Source organism: Parasteatoda tepidariorum, chromosome 10 (genome assembly GCF_982258835.1).
Source record: "Parasteatoda tepidariorum strain Cologne lab strain chromosome 10, Ptep-v5.0, whole genome shotgun sequence".
Lineage (NCBI taxonomy): Eukaryota > Metazoa > Arthropoda > Arachnida > Araneae > Theridiidae > Parasteatoda > Parasteatoda tepidariorum.
The window spans coordinates 8,614,676-8,632,524 of NC_141764.1; the positions used below are offsets into that span (position 1 = coordinate 8,614,676).

The 17,849-nt window shown below is 30.2% G+C and overlaps 1 long non-coding RNA gene across 2 annotated transcripts in view; it reads left to right on the plus strand.

Moving 5' to 3' along the window:
* The window catches only part of LOC147802128 (uncharacterized), a 48,095-nt gene that overhangs the window by 12,672 nt on the left and 17,574 nt on the right, over window positions 1-17,849 (plus strand). For both annotated transcript variants that reach the window (XR_015429744.1, XR_015429745.1), the window contains exons 3-4: window positions 9,006-9,080; window positions 14,665-14,746. This is a non-coding gene — a long non-coding RNA (uncharacterized LOC147802128). The remainder of the gene's footprint in view (window positions 1-9,005; window positions 9,081-14,664; window positions 14,747-17,849) is intronic.

A 17,849-nucleotide genomic window follows, 5' to 3' on the forward strand; every position in this document is an offset into this window, starting at 1 on the left:
CATTATTTTAAAATAATTTTAAATTAAAAAAAAATTAAATGAAATCCGCGAAAAGCTTTTGAGATATCCAATTTTTAAAAATGTTCGCGATAAATTCTCAACCGATTGCATTTAAATTTTGTATTTTACCATTGCAAATTATATACTTTAAAATATATAAAAATTTACATAGCTTGCAATTCAAATATTTTTAAACTGCTATTAATTAATGTAATAAAAAAAATAATTAAATTTATTCTTTATGTATATCTATTTTTGGATAAAGTAGTTTTATATTTATGTTCAATATGCTTAAAATATCTTTGAGATTTAATGAATTATGCTAAGAAGTGAATTTATATTTATGAGTCTTAAATTTTGATTGCTCCCCCGCGAAATTATTAGGAGCAGAGTACGACTACACCCATATTTTGGCAGTCAGAAATCCAAATTTCTTTTTAAAAAATACCTCTGCTCTACGTAAGAGCGTCGTTTGGTAAGAAAGTGCGTTTTCGCATCTGATTTTGTAACATAAAATATCGGGTTCTCCATATATTCAGAATGGTAGACTTTTGAATCATTAATATTGAGTCTTTGCAGGCGAAGAACCGATCATTAAATCAAGAGTTATTCAAGGAGTTTTTATCTATTTTTTTTTATTGTGTGCACTACGCATACTATTCAGGTGTCTATGATAATTATGTTATTTTCAATTATCCAGTCAAAATTATGAATGTACGAAAGAAAAAGATTTTGTTTCATATTAAGTTCCTTGATTATTATGAATCTGATTACTATGAATCCTTTGATAAATATGACTGCTAATCTGGATATTTTGATTTTAATAGTTTATAAAATTATTACTGATTGAAAAAAAAATAATATTTTTTATTTTTATCATGAAATATTTACTTTCCGTGTATATATCTTAAAGTAGATATTTAATATTTTTGATAGGGATCTAGTTTTGGTAAAAAAGTTTTTAAGTCCTGAGGTCCAGTTCATTCCTAGGTCTAGCGCAATCCATCTTATTTGCCTCAATTCGCTTTTTTAAATTTTTTTATCACTTTTAATTGTCTTAATTTTGTTTTTACTTCGGTCTAAAATTTCGTGTGGTCTACATTTAAATTCCAATTGATTTCAACCCATTTTCGGCCAAAGTTACGCAAACGCAACATTTCAATAAATGTTTTTAAATAACAATGTGATGTATATTTTCCACTACTTTTATTTTTCTGCTGTTATCAAAGTTCTTAAGACAACCAAAAATTAATAGTAATTCAATTTGAGTAAACACTTTCTGTTGTGAAATTTTTAAGCCATGAAAGTTTTTTTTTTTATAACTTATAACGGTTATTGACATTTTTTCGAAAATGTGTAATTATTTCTTTTGAGATTTTTCGTTATGTTTTTATGATGGATCAGTGAATAAAAAAAATTTCAGTGAAAACCAAGCTCTCAAGTAAATGGTTGGTTTATTGACTTGGTGAAATGGTGCCTATTTACGCCCCATTTTATTTCTTAAATAAAATATAATTTTTTATACGCGAAATTTTGTGTTAGTCTAAATGAATGTAATATAAGCATATTTCAATGAAAATAATACCACGTTTTATAGAATTTATATACTTGGCCTAAAATGAGTTAATTGACTTGAATGTGGCGTTAGGTAGAATAAGTAAGATGTCCCATTTTCATTTACAAGAAAACTGCATTTCTTTAATAATCACACAAGTAAACGCTTAGGGCATACCTTTTCATTTATTTCAAAGGCAAATTGTCCCAATTTCAGAAGGATATTATTTTTTTGTTAATGCAATTTTTTATTGCTGCTAAAAAACTCTTCTTAATTTTATGTTATTGGATGAACTTATTATTATGTTATTGGATGAAATTATAAATATTTCCGTTTTTTTTTTTTTAATTTTGAAAATATTGCCCAAATGGGTTACTTTACGAGCTTTGCGGGGAATACCGGGCCAATGCATGCTAGGCATCTTTCGAAAAAACGTCATTGAAGGATATATTGAGCAAATGTATATCAGACTCGTTTAAAGAAACTTATTTTCAATTGTCTGAAGTAGGGGGGCGCAACATGCGCACCGTCAACTCTCTATATGCGGCAGCAGCCTGAACAAAATGAGAAAAAAAAATATATCTTTTTTTTTTTATTAAAAAAATTCCGAAATGTTTTAATTGCACAATAAAGTTTTTGGTGTACCCAATCTCAACTAATGTTAACTAATCTCAACCAATGTCAACTAATGTTTCGATGGTTAATGCTGCGGATTTACGCATAGTTTTAAAAATTCCAATATTTTTGACGCTCTTCGTGAGTGCCGATTTACGCCGTGAATCCAATGACTTTTCTGTAACTATTGCTACCCATTTTCACGCAGTTGTACAAATTGCGATTTTTTTATGAAATCGAAATATGTACTAACGTCTTGAAAGTAATGAAACGCTTTACCTGCGCAAACTTCATCGCAAATCTTCTCCTGATCCTTTTTTCTGAAGTTATCGCGCCGCATTTCGCGTGGTTTTTAAACTTTGGATATTTTTAGCACGATATTATGAATAGCAAATAACGAATCGCTCTTTCAGATAACCATTTTTAACAAGCAATTATTGCTACACATTTCTGCAAGGTTTTGAAAGTCCCAGTATTTTTATATAGTATTTTTATAGCTATTGCGACACTTTAATTTTCGAATCCCGAATTTAAATACATAACTTTTTGACGCGCTATATTTATGCCGATTTCACTGTAAATATAGGTCCCGCAGTGGACTGATCGTTAAGACACGGTTCCCAGCAGATCACCAAAGTCAAGCATCACTGGCTGCGGTCAGTGTGCTGGTGGGCGACCACTTGGATCAGTCTGCGTAGGGACCGAGGGTGTGCGGTATGGGTCCTCGTTAAACTGTGCTACCGTAAAGTGCATCCTCAGGGATGTTTCCCAGACCGTCGCCAATAGCCCATTGTGCAGGTCTAGTGCAGGTCTACAGAATTGTAAACATAAAGGGATTTTAATAGTTTTTACGAAAGTTATTTCTATGCTTTTCCCCACGGTTTAAAAAAACCCTGTTATTTTTATTGCTATTGTTTCACGGCACGCGAGTTTTGAATCGTTCATTAAAATAATCACTTACGTGCTCTGTGTTGATTTCAACACAAATATAAGAATTTTTTCGAACGTTTATTTATTTATTTTTGGCCGTTAATTCTAAAAGCCACATGAATCGTAATTAATATAAAAGTCACACATTGTTATTCGTATTCACACGATCTAAAAATCGCATTTCGTATTTACATTAACGAGATCCAAAAATCATCCCTTGCGATTCGTACTCATGAGATTTAAAATCACAAGTCGCGATTCGTATTTTGGCGTTTACAAAATCATTCGCTGTTACTGTTCACGAATCCCAAACTCATTAAATTATTTGCCTTAAGTTTAATACTGCTCATAGCAACAGCTTCTGTCAAAAGAATGTTTTCCAAAATGAATTTGGCTTGTTCAAAATAAGGAATAGCAAAATTAAGGAATTAAGGAATAGGAAATAACTAAACTAAATCATTATATTATCATTTTAATGATCCGAAAAAGCTATCACATGATCAAGTAGATAAAATCATCACAATATTTGAAAATTTTGCAAATTGCTGGATAACCATTAAGAAATTTTTTAAACACATTTCTACCGACCATTTAATATCATTTATGATTATATGCTGCGAAATGATTTACATATCATTAAATTTTAAAATTAAAAAAATGCAATCAAGATAAGTAGCATGAAGTAATGTAAATTTTAATTTTTTGTTAATACATGATTATTAATTGTAAATAGCGTTATGATAAAGTATTGGTCCCAAAGAGTAATAAAAACAAGTATCCTATTAGTTTTTTATTATTAAGGAAAAGAGTTCCTTCAAAATTAATGTTCCTTTCTTAACCCCTGCTTCCTCCAATAATTTATTTAAAATATATACTTTAAGGCTAAAGTATATTTCTTAATAAATTTCGAATCTTTTATTTTGTGCTGAATGGGTTTTGTTTTAATTTTAATCATTTTTAACTCTATAAACTTTTTTTTATGTAGCTTTCATTAATTTTAATAACTAGAATTTTTTTTAAAAATTTAGTTATGAACAAATTTTTTTATAATGAAATTTGTTTGAATGGACTTAAGTATTATGTAATGTGATAAAAAAAACATGATATTTCCCATTTTCATAATTTTCTTACTGAATTTCCCCCCCCCCTGATAAATTGATTCAGATTGTATAGTTTATTTTCTAAGTAATCAGTTTTGAAGTTTTTTTATTTTAAACGTTAAAAAATATTTAATTTTATGCCAACATATTACGAGATTAACTGATAAAAAGAATTTAGTGCCTTGAACAATGATGTTTATGTAGCAATCACTACTTACAATTACTAAATATGTTTGTCTAAGTACTTTGACTTGCGGCCCATCGTTGGTTAAACTGCTGTCCATGTGGCCCTTCACTCAAAAAATTGTGAACCCCTACTAAATATACTTTAAAGACGCTCAAAAGACGCTTATAAAATAAATTGAATGAGGACGCATTTTCGGCTAATTATTTATCAAACATTTTTTACGCATTATTTAGTTAAAAGTAATGTAAACGCTTCATTTTCGAATTAGAACAAAGATTTTACAATATTAAAAATTTCGTTCACTTCAAAAACCAAATTAATAGGAAATAACAGTCGACATGTTTCAATCACCCAAAACAGGTGCCCATTTTCAAGACATGCCAAACGTGAATGAAAAGAAACAAAAGTGATTTAAAATAAGAGAAAGTTTTCCACGAAAAATGCAAATAAATAAAGTTGAGAAACAAAACAAGAAAAAAAACCACTCTAACCGAGAAAGATTAAAAAATCCACAGAACAAGAAAAACTTCAGTGGCCGAGGAGGGCAAATTAAGGTAAAATGCATTTCCACTCAGTATGGAGAGGTGGTGGGGATCTAATATTTTTAACAAGGGAATGAGCATTCATTTTAATTTTATTTTATAACAGTCATTGAACAGCCGATCCAATTTTGGGGTTTACAACTACTAATGTTCAACTACGTACCTTTGTCATTTTGAACCCAATCCAGAAGACAAGAGAACTCCTGGATCAACTAATGGGAGAAATTTGCTTTCGTGGAGGACTTTTTGATTTAACTAACCCGCATTTGCTTTACATGGAGAGGAAGACCACGAAGAGCCTCCCACGGCTAGCCTGACGGCAAGGAGGGACTCTAACCTGTGATTCGATTCGTCTACCACTGAGGATATTTCACGTCAGCACTGTGATGAGTGCAAGTCGGATGCGGAATTCGTATCGATCAGCCATTGGTGGGATTCGGACCCGGTTCACCTTCTTGGAAGGCGGACTCTCTATCCCCTGAGCCATCACGGCTCAAGCATTCATTTTAATAAAACAAGATTCCAAGACATCAAGATGAGCTGATGTGTCTGTAATAGAAAAAAATATAGCACTGTCTAAATTGAATTCATGCCCGTAATTTCCAGTGTTCAGAAATGGATGATTTTTATTGATAGTGGACTTTCATGTTCCTTTAAGTCTAAATTTTTGAAGTGCGTCTACTTAGTCCAATATAGACCCCCGTTTTCAAGACATGCCAAACTTGAATGAAAAGAAAGAAAAGTGATTTGAAATAAAACTAAAAAGTTGTCTATCAAAAATAGAAAAAATTAAGGTGAGAAGCAAAACTAGAAAAAACCACAGTAGCCGACAAAGGAAAAAGATCCACAGAACAAGAAAAACCACAAATCAAGGTAAAATGCATTTCCACGCTTTATGGAGAGGTGGTGAGGAACTGATATCTTTAACAAGGGATTAGGCATTCATTTGAATAAAATCAGATTCCAAGGCATCGAGAAGAGCTGATGCGTTTTTGATAGAAAAAATTGTCAAAATTTTATTTATATCCGTAATTTCAACAGTTGATGATTGATGACAGCAGCAATTGATGATTTTTTTTTTGATTAACGGACTATCGTGTTTCTTAAGTCTAAGTCTTAAAGCCCGTATAGTTTGTCTGATGTAGTAAATGTCACACTGACAATGAACGTAGTAAATGCCCCAGTGATCATTAAAGCTAATAGGAACTTTAAAAGAAATAAATTTGGTTTTTGTTAACAGGCCTAAAAATTACTTTGAAACCAAAACAGAAGAGCATGTTAGCAATTTCATAACGAACGAGAGAAAAAAAACTTGGAAGTTTTTAAGGAAGGATCTCTGTAAGTATCTGAAGAAGCGGGACGCTTTAATCTAGTGTGTTTGAATCAATAGGAGAGAACACTGTCAAGAGCACACGAGCGGAGGATGTTTAAGGAAGAAAAACCAGAATAAAGATTAATTGCATGGAAAATAGAAGCATGAAATGCAGAAATGTTCAGACTATTTGGGTGATTATAATTAATATGAGGTGACCAAAAGACGGCAAAACGATTACGATAAATTGAGGTGGAAAAATGATCAGGCTACTGTGGGTTTTTTCTAGTTTTATATCTTTCTGTTATTCTTTACAATTTTTCAAAAGCAGCTCTTCTTTTTATATTTCAAATCCCTTTTGTTTTTTTCTGATCCACATCTGGCAAGTCTTGCAAATGGGTGCTTGTTTTTTAGTGCTTGAAACATGTATACTGTTAATTCCCGTTTGAATATTTTTTGAAGCAAGCCAAGTTTTTAATCGAGTAATGGCTTACCGCTTTAGTTTCTTGAGATTATTTATTTAATATAACAGAAATATTTAAATTTTCGATAGATAATGATAAAAATTTAAAATTAATTTTTAAAAATGGAAAATAACTACTAAATTCTGCAACTAAAAATAAAACCATGCGTGTAGAATTCAACTTTAATTTGTTAAATAAATCAATATTCTCTAAAATATTACATGCAAAGTATAAATGTGAACATTAAATTAATACAAATATTTGCTTACCATCAAATGAATCAATTCATTTTAAATGTTTAGTATCAAACAAAATGTCGCATTTTATTTTTTAAAAAAAAAGATAAATTAATCAATGTAAAATGTGAATAAAAACTACTGCTATAAATATTAAAACGCATGATTTTAAAAAAAACAGTGGTTTTAGTATTTTAACTAAAACAACTGTTTTTTTTTTTACGAATACTATTACGAATTTAATAATAAAATCAAACAAAAAAAAACACCATTAAGAAAAAGATTTCAGACTAAAGATTTGAATTAACAAATGTTAAATTTTACGTTGAAAAGTTAGGAAAAAATTAGTTAACTTTTTTCAATGATTGATTGAAAGACTGATACTAGACAGAGTGACCTAAAAAATGCCAACTGAATAATTTTATGTTTCTGAAAAGTTAATACATCTATAGTTCTGCACGATAAAACTACATTTTCTCTGCTGTTAACTACAATTACTTTATTACAACTATGGTTAACTACTACTATTTTTTTTTCCTTTTGAAATGCAGTTACTACTTAACTAATTTTAGAAGAGAAACATGCTTTACTGGAGAGAATAATTCTCGCCAATATTCAAAATGATTTACGATAAAAAAAATTGGCTTAGTTAAGTATGAGAAGTTATTAAGAGATGTTAATTCATCTTTGCATGATATAGTTTGTTATTCTAAAACATTTTTTACGAATTTACTTTTTTAACCTATAAACTCTATGTACTTTTTGACAGTAAATATTTAATTAAGGAAATGATACGAAATCATCAAATATTTAGGATTTAAATGATTAATGCTTTTTTTATTTCCTCCGAGAAATAGAATACAGTGCATAAAGATGAAAAAAAAATTGAACACCCTGAATAACTTTATATCCTAATGATCGGATCTTCACGTTCTAGGACTCAATCTTGATGGTTTGATTTCCAACGATTCCTTATTCGTGTACAAGATTTATTTCTTATTTGTTTATTAGATTAGAGAAAAAAAAACTTCTTGCCCCGAAGCATTAGACGAAAATATTTTTTCAAGGGAAATCGCTACTGACGTTTAGAGTTAAAATTCAAACTTGTTGCTTCTAGGTCAAAAATTAGCTTAGCCCCTTCCCACCCACTCCTGTAAAAATCAAGCGGTGAGCTTTCGTCTCATATTTCTCGTGCCCGTGGTACTTCCGGGATAGAGCGTTCAAAAGTAAAATACCAAAATGGTTACTACGCGCAACTGTTTTTTTTTTTTTTTTGTATCGCACTGCACGCTACACCACTTCTTTTTTTAAGAAGCGCACTACACTACAAACTACGAAAAAAAGAAGCGACTACAGTAGTTTTGCTACTTGTATACGCTGCTTATCTCCAATCGCTATTTTATTATTTCTCTCTATGTTAAATTTCCATGTTAAAATTTCAATATTGAAATGTGTTAGCAAATTTAATTAACATTGATGATATAAATGTATTTTAAAAAAAAAAAACAACTTAATATTACAGTAACTGTTTATCAATAGTATAAAAATACAGAAAGAACAAACGACGGAGAAAAAAACACCTTTCCACAATGCTTTACTATTCCCAGTATTGGTTAGGAGGAGAGGAAGGTGCAAACCCATTTCAAAAACCTCTGCTACTGTACTACTGTTTCCTTAAATGTTGTTTTCTCCTTTATACACAAGAAGGCACCTAAGATTGGGGAACTAGTTTACATTATGTCATTGAAAGCTAGACTTCATTCCCTATGTATATTCTTTGATACTACTACTCGTTCAGATAATTGCATGAATTATTGAAATAGTTTATTTTAATGGCATTGCTTTGTAACTAAAAATAAACTCAATCTTTTTCCTAATTTTTTTCTTTTTTAAATTATAGTGATATTTCACACTTTTCCCGATTGAATTATTGGACGGAAGGCACTTTTAGATAATAATGAAAAAATGGATTTTAAAGAATTGCTTATAATTTCTAATGCAAAAAAAAGGGGGAAAAAATCAAAATTTTTTATTTTTTAAAATTGTTTTTAATTTTTTTTTCAGGTTGGAAACAGTAATTTAGAAAGATTATATGAGAGGAAGACTCCCTGTGATTGGAGAGTTCTTTTTAAATGTGAGGTAATTCCAATGTTCTTTGCTCCAAAATATCTATTAGTAAATAATTCATCATGTGGTTGATCATGTAACACTGCAGATGAAAATCACGCTTCTCTTTTTGCGGATAAAATAGTGTTTTGATTCAATTTAAAAATAATGGACATGTATTTCTAAAATTATTATTGCGTTTTTGTCAAAGATAAAAGATTTTTCTTTAAGAAAATAAGGACGTAATTTTTGCAATTAATAAACCGAAATGTTTCACTGTGTGATACAGGGAGTTATATAACACAGAGGGTTTGATTAACCTTCCCTCAGTAGCGCTAACATATCTCGGAAATTTTTAATGTAATAAAGTTTTTTCTTTTATACATGTTTGTGTATGTGTCATAAGATACAGTCAGATAGGGTGATTTTGTGCAGGAATTTTCAGTCTTCCAACTTTGACCTAATAAAAAAATAGTTAAAAGATGCTGAATTGTACAGCATCCAATCTAAAATTTGTTGTTAGCCATCTGGGAAGTAATTGCACGTAGTTAAGTGCTAATTTGAAATGTTTATTATTTGTAAACAATCAATTAGTCGAATGCTCGAAGTGACCCCGGGATGGGGTGACTTTGTGCAATGCAATTAAATAATGACTTGGTTCAGTTATTTTCATTCACTTTGACTTAAAATCGTTTAAAAAACAATATTTAACATTGTTAACGTACAATACAATTATATTACATGTAAATATGTACTATGTATTAACAAATCTACTTAAGATGAACATAAAAATTTAGTTTTTAGATTTTGTAACATTTTTAGACATTTTTTTCTTATTAATTAAATTTCAGGTAACTTTTTTTATGATTTTTAGGTACAATCAAACATTTGACATGAATGAACAGTTGAATGAATTCTCTCATTTAAAGCCCCCAAATTGCCTCCAACTCGGAATGATCCTCTCTTATTAACAGTCTCTTATTAAAAGTCTTAAACAATTAACATATGGAAATTAAATGAAAAATAACAATTGTTCGATAACGTGTTTCGGTGAATTCCGAACTTTTTTGACGCTTTCGAAACTGATAAACCATTTTTTACTTCTGCCAAACATTTTTCTAACGCTTCTTTCGTGTAGAAATCACAATAATTTATTGCTCCAGGCTTTCTTTTATAAATTCTTGGCACGTTTCTCTCTGAAAGAAAAATTACACAAAGTCACCTCAGGGTGCATTTTTTTATTAATTATTAAATAACTAACATTACAATAATTAAAAGCAAAAAATTATGCATGATATGTTATCTCAATTGATAAGACTTTTAAAGTATGACCTACCTTTTTGGCCAGGATAACTAGAACTTCTTCAACCGAGCAGACTTTCCAGCCTCCGATTTTGCGACGTTAAAAATTTGAAACTGTTTGTAACTTGATCTCTCAATTTTCCAAGAACGATGATGTTTACAGTGCCAGTTCTTAGTAAACCATTAGTTCGTTATGTTGACAACTCAAATCAGTTGATACCGAGCTTTAAAAAAATACCCCTAGATGGCACGACGCAAAAATTAAAAAAATAACAGTTTGCACAAAGTCACCCCCATCTGACGTTATCAATTTTTTTTTTATTTCCTGATTAAAAGGTGATGAAATATCCACAAAAGTTTGAATACTAAAAATGAGACTAAAATTCTCTAGTTTTCAGCCCCGAATGTGCATATTAGAAAATATCTCCATTTAATTATTCATTTTTAATATTTTACAGACATTTTTATCTCACGAGGCATTAACAAATGGAATCAAATTTGTGAATTTTTCATACGTATTGCATATGAATTTAATAATCCAAATAAAAACTCAAACAACACTGCAAAAACTTTTTTTTTCATTGGTAAATTTTGAACGTTCACTGAATTGTAGATTTGCGATAGATAAAATGAAATCACAATCAATACAAAATCAAGTATTGGGAATGAAATCATATTTTTATGTTGAAGTCATACTTTTATGAAACTCGCAAGTATTCAGCTTAGGGCTTGCCTGCAACAAAAAAAATTAGATTTTTTTTTTTTTTATCATTAGTAAATTTTGTTTTTAAACTAAATTAAAGATTTGAGATGTATAAGATGAAATTTAAAAAAATGACCACCTCCATTGTATTAAATAAAAAAGAAAAGAAAAAGATTGTGCTAGGCCCTAGCACAATCTAGGGAATTAACTGAATTCTGGAAAGAGAGCGTAGTAAAGCCCTATCCTCATCTTCTCCTATAGCTCCTACGTCACAGCTACAGTGAAAATCAGGATTTTTCTCTAGCAGGTTTTGAGCATATCCGTCCTTAGACTTACTTCCGTCGCAAGCAAAAATCTCTTTTACAGTGGATATATTAATTGCAACTTCTTTATGAAAACTATTTATTATTATTCGATACATCAGATTCGTTAGAGAAATTGAATCTTAAAAATTATTTACCCCAAAAATCCTTGAAAAACATCGAGTTTGGAGTAAAAGTCACGAAAATATTCGTGATCGGTAAACACACTGGTCCTGCACATTTTAATTATTATATGAAATATTTTCTTTTATAACCGTCTTTGAACAGCCAACCCAGCTTTTTTTTCGGGGGGGGGATTACGACAACTAATGTCCAGCTCCGTAACCTTGTAATTTTGAACCTAATACAGAAGACAAGGGAACTCCTGAATTAAGTATTGGGAGAAAATTCGCTATCGTGGAGGGCTTTTTTGATTAAACTAACCCGCATTTGCGTTACATGGAGAGGAAGACCACCAGAACCACCCACGGTTAGCCTGACTACAAGGGGATATAATATTTATATTTCTTTAATAAGATTTGTATCAAACACCATATAGTGATTTAATTTCAGACTAATCAATCGTTTAGCAATAACTTTTTTATTTTAATTATAACCATCGTTGAACAGCTGACCCAATTTTGGGTTTACGTCTACCAATGTTCAACTCCGTAGCCTTTGAACCCAATCCAGAAGACAAGGGAACTTCTGAATCAAGTAGTGGGAGAAATTTTGACTTTGGAGGACTTTTTAATAGGACTAACCCTTATTTGCGTTACATAGAGGGAAAAACCACAAAAACCTCCCACTGTTAGCTGGACGGCAAGGAGACTCTAACCCATGATCCGTCTACCACTGAGGATATTTTACGACAGCACTGTGATCGGCTCAAGTCGGATGCGGAATTCGCATCGACCAGCTGTCGCTGGGATTCGAACCCGGTTCACTTCATTGGAAAGCGATCGCTGTAACCATCACGGCTGAAATAAAGTATTATGAAAATTTTTAAAAAGCAAATTTTCTATGCTCTGAAAAGTTATATTGCGCACAGCTTATAAAAATTGAGATTACATAGTCTCGGCTGATTTTTGAAGTATTATGTTAATTTGATATAAAGTGTTAAAATTTGTTGCAAAAATATTTTATAAATTCTTTTAAGGAAGCAGATGAACATTGGTGTGTTTTTTGCTTCATCAGCTCTTACAATGGCCAACATCGTACAAAATAGAGGTTTTAGCTAAATTCTGACGTAGAAAACACAAGGCAGAACTCCACGTCAAAAGTAGGCTTCTTGTAGGAAATTGTTAACACACACTACGAAAATTTCTGTCTATGCAAGTTTTGACTGCTTTATGATTGAGAAAGATAAAAGTTTGAATTTAAACTCAAAATCAAACCGTTTCGACTATATCTAGCAAGAAGTGGTGGTCAAAAAAGGTTTTCACTAATTTTCGACCAAACAACCGCGTGTTTACATTTTTCTCCAAATGTTAACAGTTACTAGGGAATCCTAACAACAATTTTTGCTGTTACAAATGCCAAAAAGGGACTGCAAAACATTCTGTATCCAACTTCAGATAAATGGATTAAGTTTGAGAGTTAAGAATTTTTGATTTGAAGCAACATTTGAAATCATTCTGCGATACGTAAGCACATGGAGGAAAATAGTTATCCAACGAAGCTTTTTCCTCGGTTAACCCTTAGAAAGAAGTTAATGGTTGTAGCAAGTTCTAGCGAACTTTTGATCAAAAAAACAAAAGAACATATTACACATCGGCATCTGGACTAACAGCAAAAGAAAATCTACACAATCCTGTATGTCATCTTTTTACGTGTTTTCCTTTTTAACCCATCAGATGCATGAGCTAAGTGAATGAAATGCATATATATGATTAGTGCTGAAATCACCTTTAAAATAAGCTGTTACATTAAAGATAATCTAGTGCAGCCATCTTGTGTGTAATAAAAGAATTAAAAAAATTCGGTCACAACTGACAAATATGTTTAAACCATTTTGGTTCTTCACTTTTGAACACTCTATCCCGGAATTTTCACGGGCACTAGAAATGGGAGACGAAAGCTCACCCTTTGATTTTGACGGGAAAGACAGGGAAAGGGCTAAGCTAATATTTGACCTAGAAACCACAACATAGTGGGACAGCGTCCAAAGTTTCGTGGTCAAAATTAGTATTTCGATAAAATATGTTTCAAAATTTGGAGGGGGGGGGGTTATGCGCAGGTAAATTGAATTCATAGTTAAAATTTTGAAATACACTAAAAATACCCCAAAAAACAAAATGGCGGTTGAGATACGGCGAGCAAAAATAAAAATAATTATATAGTACGTTTAAATAATTAAACATAGCAATGAAAATATAATAATTTTCATAATTTTATATTAAAATTTAAAATCAAATTATATTTTCGAAGTAATATCGCAAAATAACGCGAAAACATGAAAAAAGAAACATATTTTTTTGTTTTACGGTATATTTAGTCCACCTTTGCAATACGGGCAAAATGGGGCAGGTTTTCTCAAAGGGAGAAACATCAAGGAAGCAAAAAAAAAAAGTTTGACTAGTTATCTCGTGGAACTTTTTGGAACTAAGTTTCGAAAGTCATTCAAACATTTATAAAATGTCAAATGATAAGCTACAAACTGTAAGTTGGTCAAGAATATTAACTAATCCAACAAATTGAAAAATTGTACTATAATTTCAGACTAATTACTCTGATAAAAATGTAACAGTAAGGTGAAATTCTTATATTTATTTCTGAAGTTACATTTAAAAACAAATTTTTTGGCATATTTTTCATTACATTATACTCTCGTCGGAAAACAAATGAAGAGAGTTGTCTCAATTTTCTCTCCCCCCCCCCCAAAAAAAATTTTTTTTTTTACTTTTCCACTAAAAAACAATTATGGCCAAATAAAGTTTCAGCTTAATTTTTTTACCTGGAAAACACTATTAAAATTTTACTTTAAACAATACCTCTTTGTTTCTTAACCGTCACTCCATAGAAGAAAAAAATATGAAAATAGTTTTAGATTATTTTTAACCAAAAAACTAAGAATTAGAATTTTCTGTTGTAACGTTAGATTTTTATAGGAAATCGTTAACTCACAAAAAATTTTTGTTAGCCTGTCAAACAAAAATCGAAAATTCTGATCAAAATAAAGTGAGAAATTAATCTATATCTCTTTTGAGTCATACTCTTTTTCATAATTTTTTAGGAAATTTTTGAAATTGTGCGCTTTGAAATACTGATTATAATATTTGATTTCTAACTATTTCCTTCTCAATTTCAGGTTTTGGCCTTTAATTTTCTTAAGAGAGAAGATAAAGCCTCTGATAGCAACTAAAATGGAACTGTTTCCTTCTAAGTTCGAGGTGACTATAACTATTATTTTTACAAAAAAAAAAAAAAAAAAAAAAAAAAAAAACTCAAAAGTGACGATTTTCAAAGAATGTCAACTTAATTAAAACTTTAATTATTAAAAATTTTTTTGCCAAACTAGTGAATTGCCCCATATTTATCAAATTTGTATACAAATATCAGATTTCGTAAAATCATGTGGAAATGGCTGAAATTCAGTGAATAAATACATAAAAAATACACAGAAGCGGATTTGAATGTGTATTAAAAGCTTCGTGAGCAACATCAAAAAGTGATAATTCGAGTTCCGTAACGCGTGTCCTAATAATATCACAACTCAGAATCTTATCATTAAAAAAAATAAAATGGACTGAAAAATGATCGGTAAACGACATCAAATTATTATTAAATGACGCAAATTGAATGAAGTGCTTATTCTATACACGGGATGCGTAGCGTTTTTAAAAAGTGCTTAAAGGTGTTTATTTTTGAGGGGAGTCGGAGTTTATTTTCCCCTTAAAGGTGCTATTTTTATTTGGTGTTTGTAAAAAGTGCATAATTTTCTATCTTTTAAAAAGCGATTTTTTCTTTGCCGCATCGATTGTCGTTCTAATTTACAAGAAAATTCATGATTTTTACGTTTCTCTGCAATATTTATCAGAAATTAGTTATTTTATCATGATTATGTAAAGTTTTTGAAAATGTTTCCTTATTTTATTGATTTTGTGTTCATAAGATAAAAACTTAAAACGATAGAAAAAAATAATTTTTATTATTGTACAGATTTTAATTTTTTTTTGGAAAGAGATTAAAAATATTTTTGAGCACTTAAAAAATGCATAGAAGGTGCTTATTTTTTGTTGAAAAATCTGGCTACGCACCCTGTATACAGTAAAACCCCCCGGCGTAATTCATATCATTTGTTTCTTCGTATTCACATCTGGCAAGTCTTGAAATTGGGTGCTTGTTTTTGAGCGCTTGAAAATGTATACTGTTATTTCTTGTTTGAATATTTTTTGAAGCGAACAAAATTTTAATCGAATAATAGCTTAATGATTAAACATTCAATTGGAGTGAACACTTTCTGTTGAGAAATTTTAAAACAATTAAAGTTTTTTTAAACTTAAAATGGTTATTGACAAATTAAATTTTTTGAAAATGTCTTTGAGATCCTTTTGAGATTGATCATTATGTTTTTATGATGGATTAAAGTTGCAAATCAGTAAATAAAAAAGAAAATCCTTAATTTTTAAACATAAGACTTTTTCAAAAAATACGAATTACGCATTTTTAAAAAATTTCTCAGGAACTATTCGACTGATTTCCCTAAATTTTGTATTTCGCCATTTTAAATTGCATTATTTATAACGATGCTAAAAATGTATACCTTACAATTCAAAATTTCTTCGACTATTATTAAATAAAATAATAAATTTATGATAAATAAGCATTGAAAATTTCGACATGGATTTATCTTTAAATATACCAATTTTATAATTTTGTACAGAATTCTTTTAATTTTCGTTGAAAGTTCTTGAGATATAGTGGAATGCGCAAAGAGGTAAAATTAATATTAAAAATGAGCAATCTGCATATGTAGGGTAATCGAGTAATGTAGATTATTTTGTCTATGACTTATATAAAACTTTCGAAAGTCAACTGATCATGTTCAAAATTGACATGAATTTATTAAAATCATAACTTAAAATTAGCTTAAAACAAAAATCACTTCACGTGACTCAAAAAGAGGCGGGATTGATTATGACGTCCGAATTCACTTCCTAGATAAGAGAATTTAGCTGAACCAAAACTTGTCTTACGGTAAAGTGATGTTGTTTACAAAGGTGTTTTATTCTAATCTTATTTTTGATGAAACTGTGTTAACTTTTTGATATAATGCAGGCAAAGAAAGATTTTTGGTTTAAAAATTGATTTTTTTTTTCAAAAATTACTATTTCGCCATGTCATTTTATATTATAAGTAATACCTAGTCTATAAAAAGAAATATATATGCATACATAAAAACTTTTTTGAATTTCTTTCACCTGAAAGTTTGATCTCAAATAGGAAATGGAAAAATTTAAGATATGGAGTTTTAAGTAGGGCCAGGTAAATCTGGTTAATAGGGTGCTGGGTCTATGTCCAAGAGGTCGTGGGTTAAATCACAGACTTCCCATATAGCAAATGGAGTACTAATGCTAAACTCAGTAGCCTTGAATTTTGAACCTAATCCAGAACACAAGGGAAGTCTTGGATCAAGTATTGGGAGGAATTTGCATTTGTGGAGTACTTTTTGATGGAACTAACCCGTGTTTGCGTTACATGGAGAGGAAAACCACGAGAACCTCCCACGGTTAGCCCGGCGGCAAGGGAATATAAAATTTATATTTCTTTGATAAGATTTACATCAAACACCATATAGGGATTTATTTCCAGACTATTCGATCTTTTAGCAATCATTTTTTATTTCAATTTATAACAATCGTTGAACAGCTGATTCAACTTTGAGTTTACGTCTACCAATGTTCAACTCCGTAGCCTTGTAATTTTGTACCCATTAAAGAAGACAAAGGAACTTCTGAATCAAGTATTGGGAGAAATTTTGCCTTTGGAGATCCTTGTAATGGAACTTAACGCATTTGTGTTATATAGAGAGGAAAACCACGAAAACCTACTTCTGTTAGTCTGACGGCAAGGGAACTTTCTTTCCTTTCCATCCAGACGCGGATATGTACCTAGGTAAGTAAAACCCTTACCCATATAATCCGCGTCTGGCCACTATTCCAGCCAACCCCAACCAATTATTTGAAATTTCGAAAGAAAGGAGGTTACAAACTTGTTTATAAATATACAGAAATATTAATTTGCTTGCATATACAGAAATATCAATCATAGTTTAAACAAGAATATTTTTTAAAAGTATATATGGCATATAGAAAGTGACAATAAATGAATTTTGAAAAGTAAATTATTAAAAAAAAAATTTTTTTTTAGTTCTCCATTAAAATTTTGATTTTCAGGTATTAAATAATAAAAGAAAGTAATTAAAATGTTATAATAATAAATAAAAAATTGAATAGAAAAGATATGTATAATATTTACAACATACGGCAAGGG